Source organism: Condylostylus longicornis, unplaced genomic scaffold, assembly GCF_029603195.1.
Source record: "Condylostylus longicornis isolate FDR11 unplaced genomic scaffold, ASM2960319v2 ptg000055l, whole genome shotgun sequence".
Taxonomy (NCBI): Eukaryota; Metazoa; Arthropoda; class Insecta; order Diptera; family Dolichopodidae; genus Condylostylus; species Condylostylus longicornis.
The window spans coordinates 6,527,140-6,542,408 of record NW_026578024.1 but is presented as its reverse complement, the minus strand read 5'-3'; the positions used below and the strand labels follow the sequence as shown (position 1 = coordinate 6,542,408).

The window sequence follows — 15,269 nt, the reverse complement described above, 5'->3', positions numbered from 1 at the left end:
TACAACAAAATTATCAATTTAGTTTGCAGAATTTTTGTAATTTCGGAAAAATATAATATCAAAAGAGGTGCTTAAATAAATAATAATTTATATTTTTCTGTTACAAATTTAATTAATTTCATCAAAATAAAATAAAAAATTTATATAAAAAGTTTTACTTATAATATTAATATTAAAAAAAATAAATTTTCTACTTCAATATTGTTTATGCCCTCTTAATTTGTTTAAATTAAAAAAGTTTAATAAAATTTAATATCTTTGTATGAAACAAAAATAAAAATGAAAGTAAATAAACAGACCAACATTTTTCCAAGTTAAATAAGTACTTTACTTTTTATTTTATTTTGGATATTTTCGTATATGTTGCTGCTAGGACCTACTTGTATATGAAAAAAATATTTTGTATATTAATATGAGATGAGAGAGAAAAATAGTAATGAAATTAAAAGTTTTCAATAAAGAAAGTAAAAATAAAAATTGTGACATAAAAAAAAAATATAAAAAAAAAATATTTTACATTAAAATGTAATGGCGTTACTTAATTTAATTGCAATTTTTTTAAATTAAAAAAAAATTTTTTTTTACAAATAACTTTTCTCTCAATATAGTGCAAATGAAGGTTTCTTTTTTTTTTGTTTTCAATACATAAATATTATATTTTTAATTGAACATGTTCAATTTAAAAAGAATACACAAATAATTTCAACTTTAAAATTAAAAGAAATTAAATTTATGATTTTGTATTATTCTATGCATATAGAGCGAATGAAAATAAGTGGCGCAGAATTGGGTTATTTCACGCAATCATATGGTATGTACCTGCTTCCCGAAGAGGTTATAAAATAAATATTTTAATTACGAAAGTTACTCAATCGTACACAGTAATCTTAAATTATAATTTAGAAAAGATGTGCGGTAATCTCGAATTTACCCGATTCCTGTTAATTCACCTGATAAACCCATTCTTGAGCAATTTTATTTATAACAATCGAAAATATTTTTATATTGTGCCAAAATCACAGAAATTTAGCTGAAAGATTTTTTGTTTTTAAAACAAAATTAATTAAATTTTATTATTAATTAAAAAAATTGCAATTTTAAAATTAAAATTATTGCAATTTTGAAGATATCAAGTTTTGACAAATTTTTGAGGTTATTGCTTAACATACGTAATAAAAATTATTCTAACTCTAAATTGTCTGATGTGCTTTAAAATATACCCAGTTAAGATTTCAGTTTGTAATATTATAAATAATATTGAATGTAATTTGTTTATAATTTAATTTACATAATAATTTTTGAAGTGGTCTTGTGTTAATGTACAATTAACTCGCGTAGAAAAATTCAACAGTTTTTTTGTTTTCTTTTGCGTAAGTAACTTGAATCTTTTCCTCAATTCTACTCTGCGTTTTTGTTGTTGATATAATTTGGACTCAATACACAAGTATATAGCAAATAAAAGGTTAAAGCTAAAATTTTGTAATATTTCGACAACAACGCATACTGTTTTAAAATTAACTCGTATAGTTGACTTATAAGACATAACAATATGTTTATAATACCAAACCAGTCCTATAATTAAACATAGAATTTAACATAATTAAGTACAACTGTTAACAGTGAATGATTAGCCCAATTTTTTATAATTCAGGATCTGGTCAAATATGTCGACTCTCGAGTGGCATTATAGCCAAATGTTTCATATATTTAGGAAGACTTAATTTTAAAGTTAAAAGAAGATTTCCAATTTCTTTTTGTGCAAAGTGTGTATATTAAAAATATTGACTTTATTATTTATAATTTTTTTTTATTAATGTTTATATTTTAAAAACCAAAAATATTTTAACTCTTCACTTATATTTACATTTTGTTGAAAAACAATTAATAATATAAAATATAATTTTTCTGGGTTATCTATGTGTATAGTATTTTTGGAAAATTAAAGTAAAAATCGTTGCTGTTTCGAAGAAGAAAATTATTATTTATAGTAAAAATTAATAAAATATTAATATAATAGAATAGCAATAGCAAGAATAATACAAAATATACGCAACTAATTGAGAGCATTGAAATTTTGTACATGAAAATTTACAAATGGTTGTCAATATTAACAGTTTGAACAGCATTAGTGGATTATGGACATCTAACTAAATTCAAATCTAATCACAATCAAAATATGAAATTACAAATAGTTTACAATGTTCATAGTTTAAAAAGCATTTGGGGGCCATGGGCTTAATACCAATGTAAAGACAAGTAAAATTGTATTTAGACATCAAAAACCATTTTAATTCCTAAAAATTAATGAAATTTTTAGATGAATCTGTATGTGTGTGTTCGAACTATTTTATATAAATAATTTCAATCTATTTTAAACATTTCATACTGGTTTAGAATCAAATATTAAATTTTCTAAGTAAATATGAATTATATTTAAAATAATTTAATGGAATTTAATTAAATAGTAAAACTTACAATGCGGTCATTGTAATTTAAGAAAATTTTTTACGGTGTATTCCCAATTTTTGCGTAGAAAAACATATTTGTCAAAATTTACTAATTGTATTGTAAAATTACAAATTAAATTAGTGTGAATTAAGTATACAGAAATTTTCAATAAGCAATTTTAAATCTGATCTAATAAATTTTAAAATTTTAAATTTATTTTAATTCCAAATTTTGATTACACTCTACAGTTTACACTCTACAGTTTATACAAGAGATAAAAGACGAATTATATAGAACTTTACAATCCGATACTATTCTGTTTATTATTCAACCGTTCGGCAACTTTACGCATACATAATAATTTTCCAATTTTCTCATATTGTACAATTCTTAATTACATACATACATACATACATATTACGCTCTATTTTTTACATACAATTTTTGCGCTCAAAAGGACCAAAAATAAAAAAAAGAAAAACAAATACGAAGTAAAATTATAAAACAAAATAAAAATCATATTAACACGCCGCAAAAAGTCATTATTTTGTTTATTAAAAATTTTAAATAATAATTTTAATTACAAGAATCCTTGTTTTTTTCATTCAACTGACCAATTCAGAAACATAAGTATTTGGAACGTAAGTATACATGCATACGTAAAACATTATTACAGCTTTAATGTAAAAATCAATGCGAGTGCCTATTTTATATATTTTTATAATTTTTTTACGCACATACAATGTACATTAGTAATATTTGTTGCGTGTATGTGTTTGTAAACAATTTATTGCTTTATAAAATATTTTTGTTTAAAAAAAAATGCATAAGGCGTTAAAAAGTGGCACTTGTTAACGGTTCACTTTTATTTTTATTTATTAAAAGTGCAAATTAATATTTTTACAAAATACTTAAAATTCATTTTATATATTTTATACATTATATTATTGAAAGTGATATTCAATATAATGGGAAAAAAAAAATAAAAAAATATTTTTAGATTTTAATAAAAATCCATAAAAAAAATAAAAGAAATGGAATAAAAGAATGGAATTTTTTTGTTAAAAGAAATATGAGAAATAAAACACACTCACAATGAGCAAAAAATTTCACTCAAATTCATTAGATTGTATTACTTTGGTGTCATCCTAAATATATGCAATTTTTTCAAATTACAATATCATGATTGAATATTTGAATTTTTATTGTGAAAAACTCTTTATAACGAGTAAAACGGGTGAAACCAATTGCAATAACATCTCATAACTTAGTTAAAAAACACTGTAACTTTGACTAAAGCATTGTTATAGTGATTAATTGAATAATTTTCTGAATATTTTTATAACAAAAATTGTAATAAATGCCTGTATTCCGAAAGGGATAAAAACCCGACCGAAAGGGGTTGAATCGATTATATTAACAATTTTAATGTATATAAAATTAAATAAATGCAAAATCTACATAATATTGAAAGATTCTGAATATTTTAATAACAATAAAAATTACAAAGAAAAAATAATAATAATATTAAATAAACTTAATAAATAAAAGTTAAATACCACAAAACCAACTCACTTTGAAACGCAACATACTGTTTTGAAGTGGCTATAATTTAAAATATGAAATTCTATATAAGAGGCTATTATATTTTGAAATATATGTGTGCGTGTATATACATGTGTGGAATTCTTAAATAAAATAAGCTCAAGGATCAAATGAATGTTTAATTATTAGTTTTCATTGTTATTTGGTGAAAAAGAGTAGCATTTAGAGAACTACATACTCGTATATTCATCATAGTTAAGGCATATTATTCAGGAAATTAGGATTTAGAAATTCAATATTTTAATTATGACAAGAATTTTTTCAAATATTATGCATACAATTTATTTGTATGTATGCACATAGAAATTTGGGTTTTTCTTTCTATATTTTTCATGCTGTGATTTCCTCTAGTTTATGAATTTCCAACTCCTTTATGATCAGATGATAACTAATTACATAATTGTAAATTACTAATTTTAAAACAATTTCACTTATACAATTTAGATATTAAAATATAAATTTGTATTATAAATTAAACTCTAATTAAATTCTATGAATTAATATATAATTATTAAATTAAAATTTTTTGCAAATAAAAAAAAAATATTTTACGAAAATAAATTGCATAACAGTGTTTTCTTTTATTTTTCATAGACCTACTCTCATAAGTAAAACTAACAAATTAAAATTCTTATATATTTATATAATATTATATAATATGAAATAAGTAAATATAGAAATAACACTTGAAAAATAATATAAAATCATAATTTTTACCATCCTCCACTATACAAACATAAGTACATATTTAGTGGTATGCCACTAATAAAATTAAATATTTCATATGATTTTACTATCGCCATATTATAACCATAGGTAAAAGTAATAAAAACTGGCAATAATAATAATGATAATAAAGTATATATACTGAAATAAATTAATAATTATAATAAATTTTATTAAGTAATACTAATACTCGTGTAGAATTCCATAGTTTTTTTTTTTCAAATTAAAATTTGTAGTTTATAATAATTTTGAAATTTTGTTTATAATGTCAGATTAATTTTTAATGTCGGCATAGTTTTTTTTTTCGTTAGAGTCAAGTATCAGTTTTACAGGTTATTGAAGTTAATTAGTCAGTGACCAGCTTAATACTTCTTTTTGTAATATTATTTATTAAGCTTGAATAATATATTAAATATAATTATTATTATAGCGACCTGATCAGAATTTGAACCTGAGTTCATTCGGTTATTAGACCGGTACCATAACCACTCTAGTATTGGTGGGATGTTGCATTATTAGTATAGCAATATTTCTTCTAAAATATTTTAAAAATGATAAAAATAATTTTAATAATTTGTGTAAGAACAAATGTAGAATGAAGAAAAAATGTAGAATGCAATAGAACAATAATATTTGCTTGTATTACAAAATTGACTGAACTTGGCTGTAATTGACTTTAACTGTAGTTTACGAACCAAAATTTCTATAATTAAAGTATGGAGGTTCTTCCAATTTATTTTGTTTTATTGCAACGAATTTGAAATAAAATGCTTAATCAATTTGCACAATTCAATATAAATATAGAGGCTCTAGAATATAGGGCCTATATTATCTGTCCTATAATAAAGTGGAATATACTTAATATTGTACCCTTTGAACAGTATAATATGAAACTTATTTCAGTTTTTTTTTAATTAAATGTTCGACCTTAAAAAGCAATTCAAAAACTTATTGTATCTCTCAGTTAATTATAATTTAGCACTTTATTTGATAACAATATTAAATTTAGTTGGTTTGTTTTCTCTCTATATTTTAATTTTTCATTTTGTATTCAGTATTGAAACCTTACATATTATAGAAAACTAAAAAGGGAACAATAAATAAAATTTTCTTTTTATGATAAATAATAACAATTTATATCCCAAACATAATGTGGTAGTTTATTTCGAAAAAGGTATAAGTAACTTTTGTTTTTAAAAATGATTTACTTGAGGTTTGCGCTTTCAGGTATGTTTAAGAATAATGAGGCCAACTTTCCAGTATGTTTAAGGGTTGTTCATTAAATTTACTGGAAACTACACATTAAAAGGTCATCGCGTTTCAATAGGTCATGTTTAAGAAGTACCGAAAACAGTTCGTTACTAATATAGGAATAATTTCATCTAACTGATGAATTTTTCAGGGTATAAGTAGTTAAGTAAATTCATTATATCTTTGTACATGTTCAATTAAAAAAATAAGAACCATCGCATCACGAATCCATTTTAATTTACCAACAATGCTATAAGTCTCACAGCCTTCCCTCGGATATTCTCAAATATGTTATATTGTAAAATATTGTATGTAAGGAAATTGGTAAAGAAAATTTTATCTTAACACAAAATTATCTAAATATTATTAAAGCAAGTTCTACCTCTTTTTCTGCTTAACTTTTCATATAAACGAAAAAGTGACTTACTCCATTTTGAAATTAAGGGTTTCATTTTGTAGGTACTTAATTACTGTTTAATTTAAAATACCTACGTGTAGTAATTATGATGTTGGTTTGTATGTATATGCATGATAATTATGATATATCGCATATAATATTGTTTGTAATTTAATCTGTAATTTACTATACATAATATATAGAGAATAAATCTTTGAAAATTTATTGTTTATTATATAGAAAAATACACACAATTTAATATAAAACGCCCACATATTCTATATTATGTTCTTAAACTGTAAAATTATTTTATATTTATTTTCTACTTTATAATATTATAGAATTTTTTTTATTTGCAAATTATTTTAAGTGTTATATTTAAAAAAATTTATTAATACCTATCTACATACATACATTATGTATATGAGTTTTAAATTATCTATTTGAAAACATTGTAAATTTCTTTATTTGTGCAAATATTCAAAATTATTCTGAGGAATTTCATGCTCTCGTGGGTACTCGGGTGCTTCGGATGCATTTATTAATAGGGTTCCTGGGACATCTTCATTTAAGAATTCCAATATCATAATAAAACTACATATAAGAATTCAAGACCATTTTCATTGAAAATTTTATTAATTTCTACATTGCGATTTAGATGGAATTAAGAATTTTTGAATACAAATCAGGCATACTTTAAAAATTATGCCCAATTTGATAAGGGGTGATTCATTAGAAATTATTAATAAATGGCGTGTAACTATACCAAAGCGTTCTGTTTCGTCAATTTCATTGTTGTCAACACAAAGAATTTTTATATTTATATTACAAGCTTTGTATTATTCGCTTCACATCATTATGATCAAAGTGCAACTTCCCTTTGTTAAACACTTTCTTTTACTAAGCGTTTACGTTAATTTGCACACACACATATAAAAGTTTCATTCTTTTTTTACAGATCCGTTTTAATTCGCTCTTCTAAAAAATTGCGATTACCACTAATTTTATTATAATGTGTTAGCCTTATTATTCTTACAGAATACTGTTATTATTATATTTCGTAATTGTTATATTTTAATCATATTAAGTATTTACAGTATGTTGACATAAATATCATTAATATTTAAATTTTAAAAAGCTTTGACATTATAATTTTGCATAATAAATAACTGTTTTGAAATATTTATTTCTTTTTTTTTTTAATTCGTTACCATGTCCACCATTCTTATAATCAAAAAATCTACAACACGGGTATGCTTTGTTCTCTTTTGTTTGTCCATCAGCTCCCATAATTTTCTTTTTTTTTTTTATTTATTTTTTAAACTAGTTTTTATGGTTTTATTATAATAAAAAAATATTGTGTATTCTTTCTTTGATTTCAAAAATATTTTTAGAACATTTTATAGTATGTACTTAATGTGTATGTATGTGGCTGGGTACATATGTGAGTTGAATATAAAAACTTTTTTTTTTCAAAATTAAGTTCAAAAAACTTTATTTGAAGTTTTCTGTTTCTTAATATTTTGTTAGTCAGTATATTAATTCTCTACAGTTTAGTACATATGTGACCATTATGTAGTATAAAGGATTGCCAAATGAAAATGTATGAAATTACTATTTTAGTATACACGATAAAGTATGAAAATTTATTTATTCATCAATTTTCCATTATTTAGTTTTGAAAATTTCTTTTGTGTAAAAATGCAAAAATTCTGTGCAGCTAAAAAATCATTTATATACTAGAATTTTAAATTAGAGCCACAGATTCGGGAAACAAAAAAAATGCGATTCCAATTCCGAATTCAGTTTTTCTATAATTTTAAATTCGACTCCCACTCATAACTTGGTCTAATTTTTAGCTCCGATTCCGAATCCCCACTTATTATGATTAAGCGTTGACTTCGGCATCGCAAACTTATACTTATTATTATGTAGAGCCCTATTCTAAAATTCAAAAATTAGTTAAAAAAATGAGTAATTTTATTGAAAATATCCATTAGAAAAACGAAGAACCCTGATTTGAAAGTTAATAAAAAGTGAGTAAAAAATGCGATATACACAAATAGACCTTCACTATTCAATAAGTTAATTATTCACTTTAATTTTCATGTTATTTGTATCAATAAATAGAAAAATTTGAATACATTTTTGTATAACAGTTAGTAATACAGTAAAAACTTTACTGTTATTTCTAATATAACGTAAATGTATATTAAGCTATGACAGAAGTGGGTGACCGTCTAAAACATTGAAAGCTACTATTTACTTATTCAAATTCTAGCGAGAACATTAGATCCAGGTTATGTTATACTCTTGTTCTGACTAGATCTAGCACTAACTATTTTAAGTGTTACATAAGCAATATTTAAATTTTCTAAATCAAAGCAATTGTCTCATATGAAAAAACAAAATGTACTTTTTATAAAACAAAAAAGCACTCAAATAACTTAATCACTAACATGTAGGTAACCCTAACAATGATTTCAATAATATTTCACTCAAAAATATTGAGTGAGTTATTCGTATTCTACTCAAAATTTTACCTTTCGCTCTACATTATTTTTATTTTATAAAACAATAATAATAAATATTTTTATTTAGGTTTTAAAAGTGTTGCTTTTACAAGTTTAAGTTTATTTAAAAGTTTGAAAGCTTGTAAAAAGAAACTGTTAACTATTTATATTGGTAAAAATAACAATAATAAAGTATTCATCGCGATCGCGGTTACACTAACCTGCTTTTGTCAGTACAATTTTTTGTTTTTATGTTTTTTTTTTTTTGTACTTTTTCTTTTATTTCTCTGTTTGTTCACGGATCTTATTTTTGGCACGATGTTATAAGCGATCATTCAAAGATAAGCGTGCAAGCGAATTAGATAACTTGAACTTTTTTTCTTGTGTTGCTGTTTTGGAAAAAAAAAATTAAGACGCGGTATTTGTTTTTTCTATTTTTTTTTTTTTTTTGATTTTTTTTATTTCATTTCGAATATTTTAATTTTTTTTTTGGTTACTCTTATAATAATCGCTTTTTATAATAGTTCGGCGCTTACGATTTCTCATATTGTAGTTTGTTTATTTAAAATAGAGTTTTAGAATTATTCAAACAGATTTTAATCATTTTAGAAAATTAAATCTGGTTTGTTTTCCGGGTTCTAATTAGAGTTTTTTTTTTTGGCCATTTTTTCGATATTGTTCGAGTCGATTCTTTTATTTAGTTTTTTTTAATTTATTTATGGATTTAAATTTTTAATTTTTTATTTTTTTTAATAATATTATAATCGAAAAATTCTTTATATGGAACATTAATAATAATTAATAATTATTAGTAAATTTTTGGATTCTTTTTTAACCTTTTGAATTTTTAATTAATTGTGAATGTTATTAAAAATTTTTCAAAGATAAAAAAAAATTTTTTGAAATTTTGTGATTAATTGAAAGTAATTTTTCTTTGACCAATTATAGCCGTGATAAGCTGAATGTAATTACTGTTATACAATTGATAATTTAAAATTGAAAATTAAATAATTTTGAAATGATCATTAGTGTAATTTTTTTTTGTAGAATTTCGAACATATATTTCGAATTTAAGTAATTTCGAAGTCAAAATTATACTTAGTATAACAAATTTTAAAGTAAATATATTTAATTTAATTATGAAATTTAATGTTAATCATCATACTTTATTTAAAAATTATGTTGAATTAAAAATTAAATTTCATAATAATTGATTGTGTAAATTAAGTTACCGGACTAATACCAAAATGACCAGTCGAAATTAATAGGTACCTATGTATAACAAATTGAAATTTCTTCAAGAAAATATTTATTATATAAAATAATAATATATAATCATATACATTACGTATATAATATAAAGAAAGCAGAGCACGAAGATAGTAATTTTGGAGCTTTGATATTATTCATAAGTGTAATAAAAAATGTAAGTTTTGCTTTTATTTTCTTTATTATAGTTATTGTTTTTTCTTTAACTATAAAATATTTATTTGGTTGACCTTAAAAAAATTCATTGAACTTTCATCGATTTTAAATTTTTTTTTTATTATGTGGAAAGAAAAGAAGTAGTATAGACAAAATTCCTAATTTATTACTAAAAAAATTAATTTTTTATTATATTGTCTACTTAATATCTTTTATACGTACAAATAATATACAAATTATGTACATACATACATATATATATAATATTATATTCATGTAGCAAATTTAATTTGGGTGAAGAATTTTGTTCTAAAATTACAATTTTAATTTGGAAATTTTATAATTAAGTATAAGTGTTAGTTTTGAATTACAATTCTAAAAGCGATGATCATACTGCAGATTATTTGATATATTTTCCTTATGTTGCTTCTTCGGATTCGATTTTGGAAGCACATATGTACATATGTATTATATATCGTAATAATTTTTTAATTACTTAAATTACTGTGGTATACCTACTCTAATGGTATTATTTAAATGCTAGGTGATATTTGTAATTAAATATTATTAATAATTAAAGTGAAGTGGGTATATACTTAATAAATTATATTGGTAATATACATATATAATAAATAGAACAATAATTACATTATCCACATATACTTGTTATGTATTTATACATAAGTAAATCTTATTGAAATCCGGTTCTAATTAAATAATAATTAAATTAAAGTTGATAGAATTTTAATTGTTTTAAAAAGGAATGTAAGCTTGTTCAAAACAAAGGCGGGGAGGATCGGTGAGCAGATCTTAAAAAAAATTTTAATAGTGTTGTTTGTATTAATTACATAATATGTACACATGTAAATTTATTGTCTTGTTTTATAGTACAAGGATATTAAACCTGCTATAAAATTTTTAAACGGGAGCGGAATCCAAAATTAAATTCAAATTTAATACCATCCACCCAATTTGAGTACAAAACAACCGTGTGAAAAAGTATTTAATTTCACAATAGTATGAAAATTACAATTTGTTTAATCAACCATTTTGATAATATAATTAATTGATTTATTTCATAAATACTATAAGAAATAATGACAAAACTTTCCTAGTCAAGAGTTTCTCATATTGCAATTTCAAGATTTCCTGTTGATATTATTGTACCCGTTTATATGACGACTATGAATAAATATTCGGCATTCTTGATGGCAACAAATCATTTTGCCGAGGGCAATGGAACGTATTTCAACTATTGATGTAAAAGTTGCCGTGTAAACTGGCATGTTTTACTCCTATAGAGGTTATTTTCCACTAATTTCAGACAAAGAGCTCTCCAATATTCTAAAATATGATATTATTTCAACAACCATAAGTAATGTAATATTCATTAACATTACAAAATATTTTAAAAGAACATAATATACATATACATATACATACATACTTGTTCTTGTTGTTATGAAAAATAAACATTCCATTGATTGTAATCATGTTTTTATCAAAAATCATGTATTTATGACGTTTTAAAAATTTTCCATTTATCTACTATAGCCTATCATCGTTATTCTCTAAAACCTGATTGCCAAGGTTGGGGTCGTCGATATTTTGCGAATTTCAAATATTTCTTATACAAAATCTATTTATCTACTAAAATATACAATATAAGGTATACACACATTGCGTAATAAAAATAGAATCAAAAAATGATTAACTAAATAAACTTTAGTTTTAGTCGGCATCGGTTAACTTAAATACTATATATACGTACATAGATATATGCTTTATGTAAACATTTACTTGTATATTTAAATTACAAAAAAACTTACCATTTTGTATGACAGTATTATTAAAATATGCAAAACAAAGAAAAAAAAGTTAAACAAAATATTCGAGATTTAAGCTCAGAAATAAAAAGCGAGCGAAAATATTTTCAATAAAAAATTTTCAATAAACAAACAATAAAAAACAAAAAGAAAAAAATGAAATATGAAATAGTTATTTGCATAATCAGCTGAGTGATAAATGAAAACAATCAAATAAGTATGATAAATATGAAAATTCAAAATTGAAAGTGTCATATTAATTGACATTAAAAAAACATTAAATTTATTGTTACCAACACTGTAATACTATTAAAAGTACAATACGAATTTTAATAATTTTAAAAAGACTCTAATTTTGGGTTCAGAAATAATTTTAAATACTAATATAGAATCAAACACTATACCACGTGTTCGACGACCACTTTTCTAGCACGATGAGTTTAAATTTAAATTTGTATAAGGCTGGATTTAGACATTAGAAATTGTTTCCTAAATTTATATTATAAAAGAGTTCGAGATCATTGAATTTCTGTAACAATACGAGTTTTAATGTTTTACATCTCATCAAATTTTACCGTACGGAACAAAATGTATGAATGATGTTTGATAACGTTCTGTTAATTTGAAATGGTTAATTCGAACATCAGCTTTGGAAAAATCATGCTTTTTTTATATTGGACAGCCAGCTGGACAGATTTAAGTAGTATGAAAAGAAATTGTAAAAAAAGTATAAAAAATTCATTAAACTCGGTTGCAAATTATAAAAGGCAGATAAAAACTAATGTTGAAATTATTGATCAAAAATTTGAAAATGTCAGGTACATTTCAGAAACTGATCAGAAAGGAAACTTGAGATTAAAAAAATGATTTCAAATTTTTAAATTGACCAAATTTCACTTGTAACAATTTGTCATCCATCGTAGTTCTTAGAAGTTTTGGACTTACTGCAGGAATTGGTTTATTGAATATTTTTATATTTTTGTTTTTTTGTTTCTTTGAGAATATTATTAAAATTCGAATTTTAATGTCTCAATTTACATGTTATTCGATAAGCATTTAAAAAAGAAAAAAATACAGAAAACAATAAACATAAATAAAAGTTGAATATACAAGATTGGAAATTCTGAATCAATCTAGATTTAAAATTATAAAACTGGTGTTGTAGGAGTATTCAATTATAATGTACATACAAAGATATCAAAATACATTTGGTTCTGAAAAAAAAAAAAAAATTTTTTAAATTATTTTTGAATTCAAATTACTTACTTATTTACATCAATATTTGTACAAAACTACAAAATTGGCCATTAAAATGCTATGAATAAAATTTTATTTTGTACAATGTAAGAAGAAAAAAAAAGTTGATTGCTCGAAAACTTTTATTTTTTTGTTATAATTATTTTAATAACAAAAATTATATTAGCCCACAAGTTAGTATTAAAAAATAAGTAAAAAAAATTATAAGTAGTTGAGCAAAATTGAACAGTTAACAAGTTTTTACTATTTTGGAATCAACTTATAATTGATTTTCATTTTATTATTCATCTTCTACTTAAAAAAAACTTACCAGATAAAAAACCAGATTTTAAACTTGTATACATTGTATGTTTGTGTGTATATTTAAAAGTTTAGAAAAAAATACTTAAATTATAAAACTTATTAACATAAGACTATGTAAGAAAAAAAAAATAGTATCCATAGCAGCTTTTATGGCAAAGAAGAAGATAACAAAAACAAACGAAGCAATAAAAAAATAAGCAAAATGCCGGTTAAAAGAAGAAAAAATTTAACTTCCAAAAACCAATTTTCTCTTATATTGGCACCAGAGGTCCCAACTTAAAAAATAGACGTTTTAGTAAATAAATTCTCTCTATATGAAAGTCTAGAAGTAAGCAGATTTTTCTTTTTAAAATTTCATCATTTTCATAACATTTTCGAATATTTTTGATTTTTCTCACGAAATACATATCCTGTGGTAAATACTTACAAAAGTAATTTTACGCATTGCAAACAATAAGGGATGTCAAATCAGGGATGTTCGAATGTCGAGTTTTCGATGGGAACGTATCTCCAGAGGTATATTAATCTGTCTGTCGGCCTGTGTGTGCAAGCGTATATCTCAAGTTCAGCTGATTTGATTTTAATAAAATTTTATATAGGAGTTCCGAAACCGAACTACGGACTGATTTTACATTTTTTACCATATCTACGGAACGAATTCATGGAACTTGTTGCACTTTAATATTTCAATTCTGGTTGTTGCCGAAACTGGCGAAATTTTCAGAGAATTCAGCACAAAACTCTACTCTACTAAAAGCTAAATTTACATTTTCGAGGAATGTTAACAAAAAGTTAGTGTCCTTAAAAATTGAATGGAATAGTTTTTAACATTAATAAAATCCTTAAAATTTAGTAAACGCTTTCCCTAAACTAAACATTTTGCAATGAGGTCGATTATGTGCTGACCATTACCGACTTTTTTGTTCCAGTTGAATACATACTTAGCTTTAAGGGAACTCAAGAATTTTTTTAACATTTTTTTATAATATACAGAATGAAAGATGATAAAAAAGACAGAAAAATTTTATTCACATAGCCAGTTATTTAAGCATTTCGATAAATTAATTGGCAATTAATATTACAAAAAATTGCCTGTGTAAACACTCGAGAAAATTTTATACAGTCGGTTGTTAGTGAGTTTCATTGCAGAGTTAATAATTCTTTTCAAAAAAAAATCAATGAATGTTGATCATTTCGATGTTTTTGAATATCGAGTGCAGGATTGGGACGCCTGATTGTTACATACATACAGCTCTTACTAAACTGCAATAAGAGATTGGAGAATTTTAAAATTTTTTGAAACAGCTATTCTTATTTATATTTATATTATTTTTTCATGTATTAGGTATACACATACAAAATATAAAATGCAATATTTATTTTCAATTATTGATTGCTATTGCTAAAAATAGAGTTCGAATGTGCACATATGTATGTGTATATGTATGTGAGTTTATATTTGTATCTATAGTTATGTAACCCGTTTATTTGATGTATATACATACATATGCGTGTATA

The 15,269-nt window shown here is 23.1% G+C and overlaps 1 protein-coding gene across 5 annotated transcripts in view; it reads left to right on the top strand.

Annotated features, from left to right (window-relative positions):
- Window positions 1-9,250: 9,250 nt before the first annotated feature.
- Window positions 9,251-15,269, top strand: part of LOC129611837 (uncharacterized) — a 41,913-nt gene continuing 35,894 nt past the window's right edge. For 3 of the 5 annotated variants that reach the window (XM_055525226.1, XM_055525223.1, XM_055525227.1), the window contains exons 1-2: window positions 9,251-9,358; window positions 10,169-10,366. The gene's annotated coding sequence lies outside the window, so the exon portion shown is untranslated. Of the gene's footprint in view, window positions 9,359-10,014; window positions 10,059-10,168; window positions 10,367-15,269 lie in introns of those variants that run through there. The other 2 variants (XM_055525224.1, XM_055525225.1) reach the window with 2 other exon arrangements.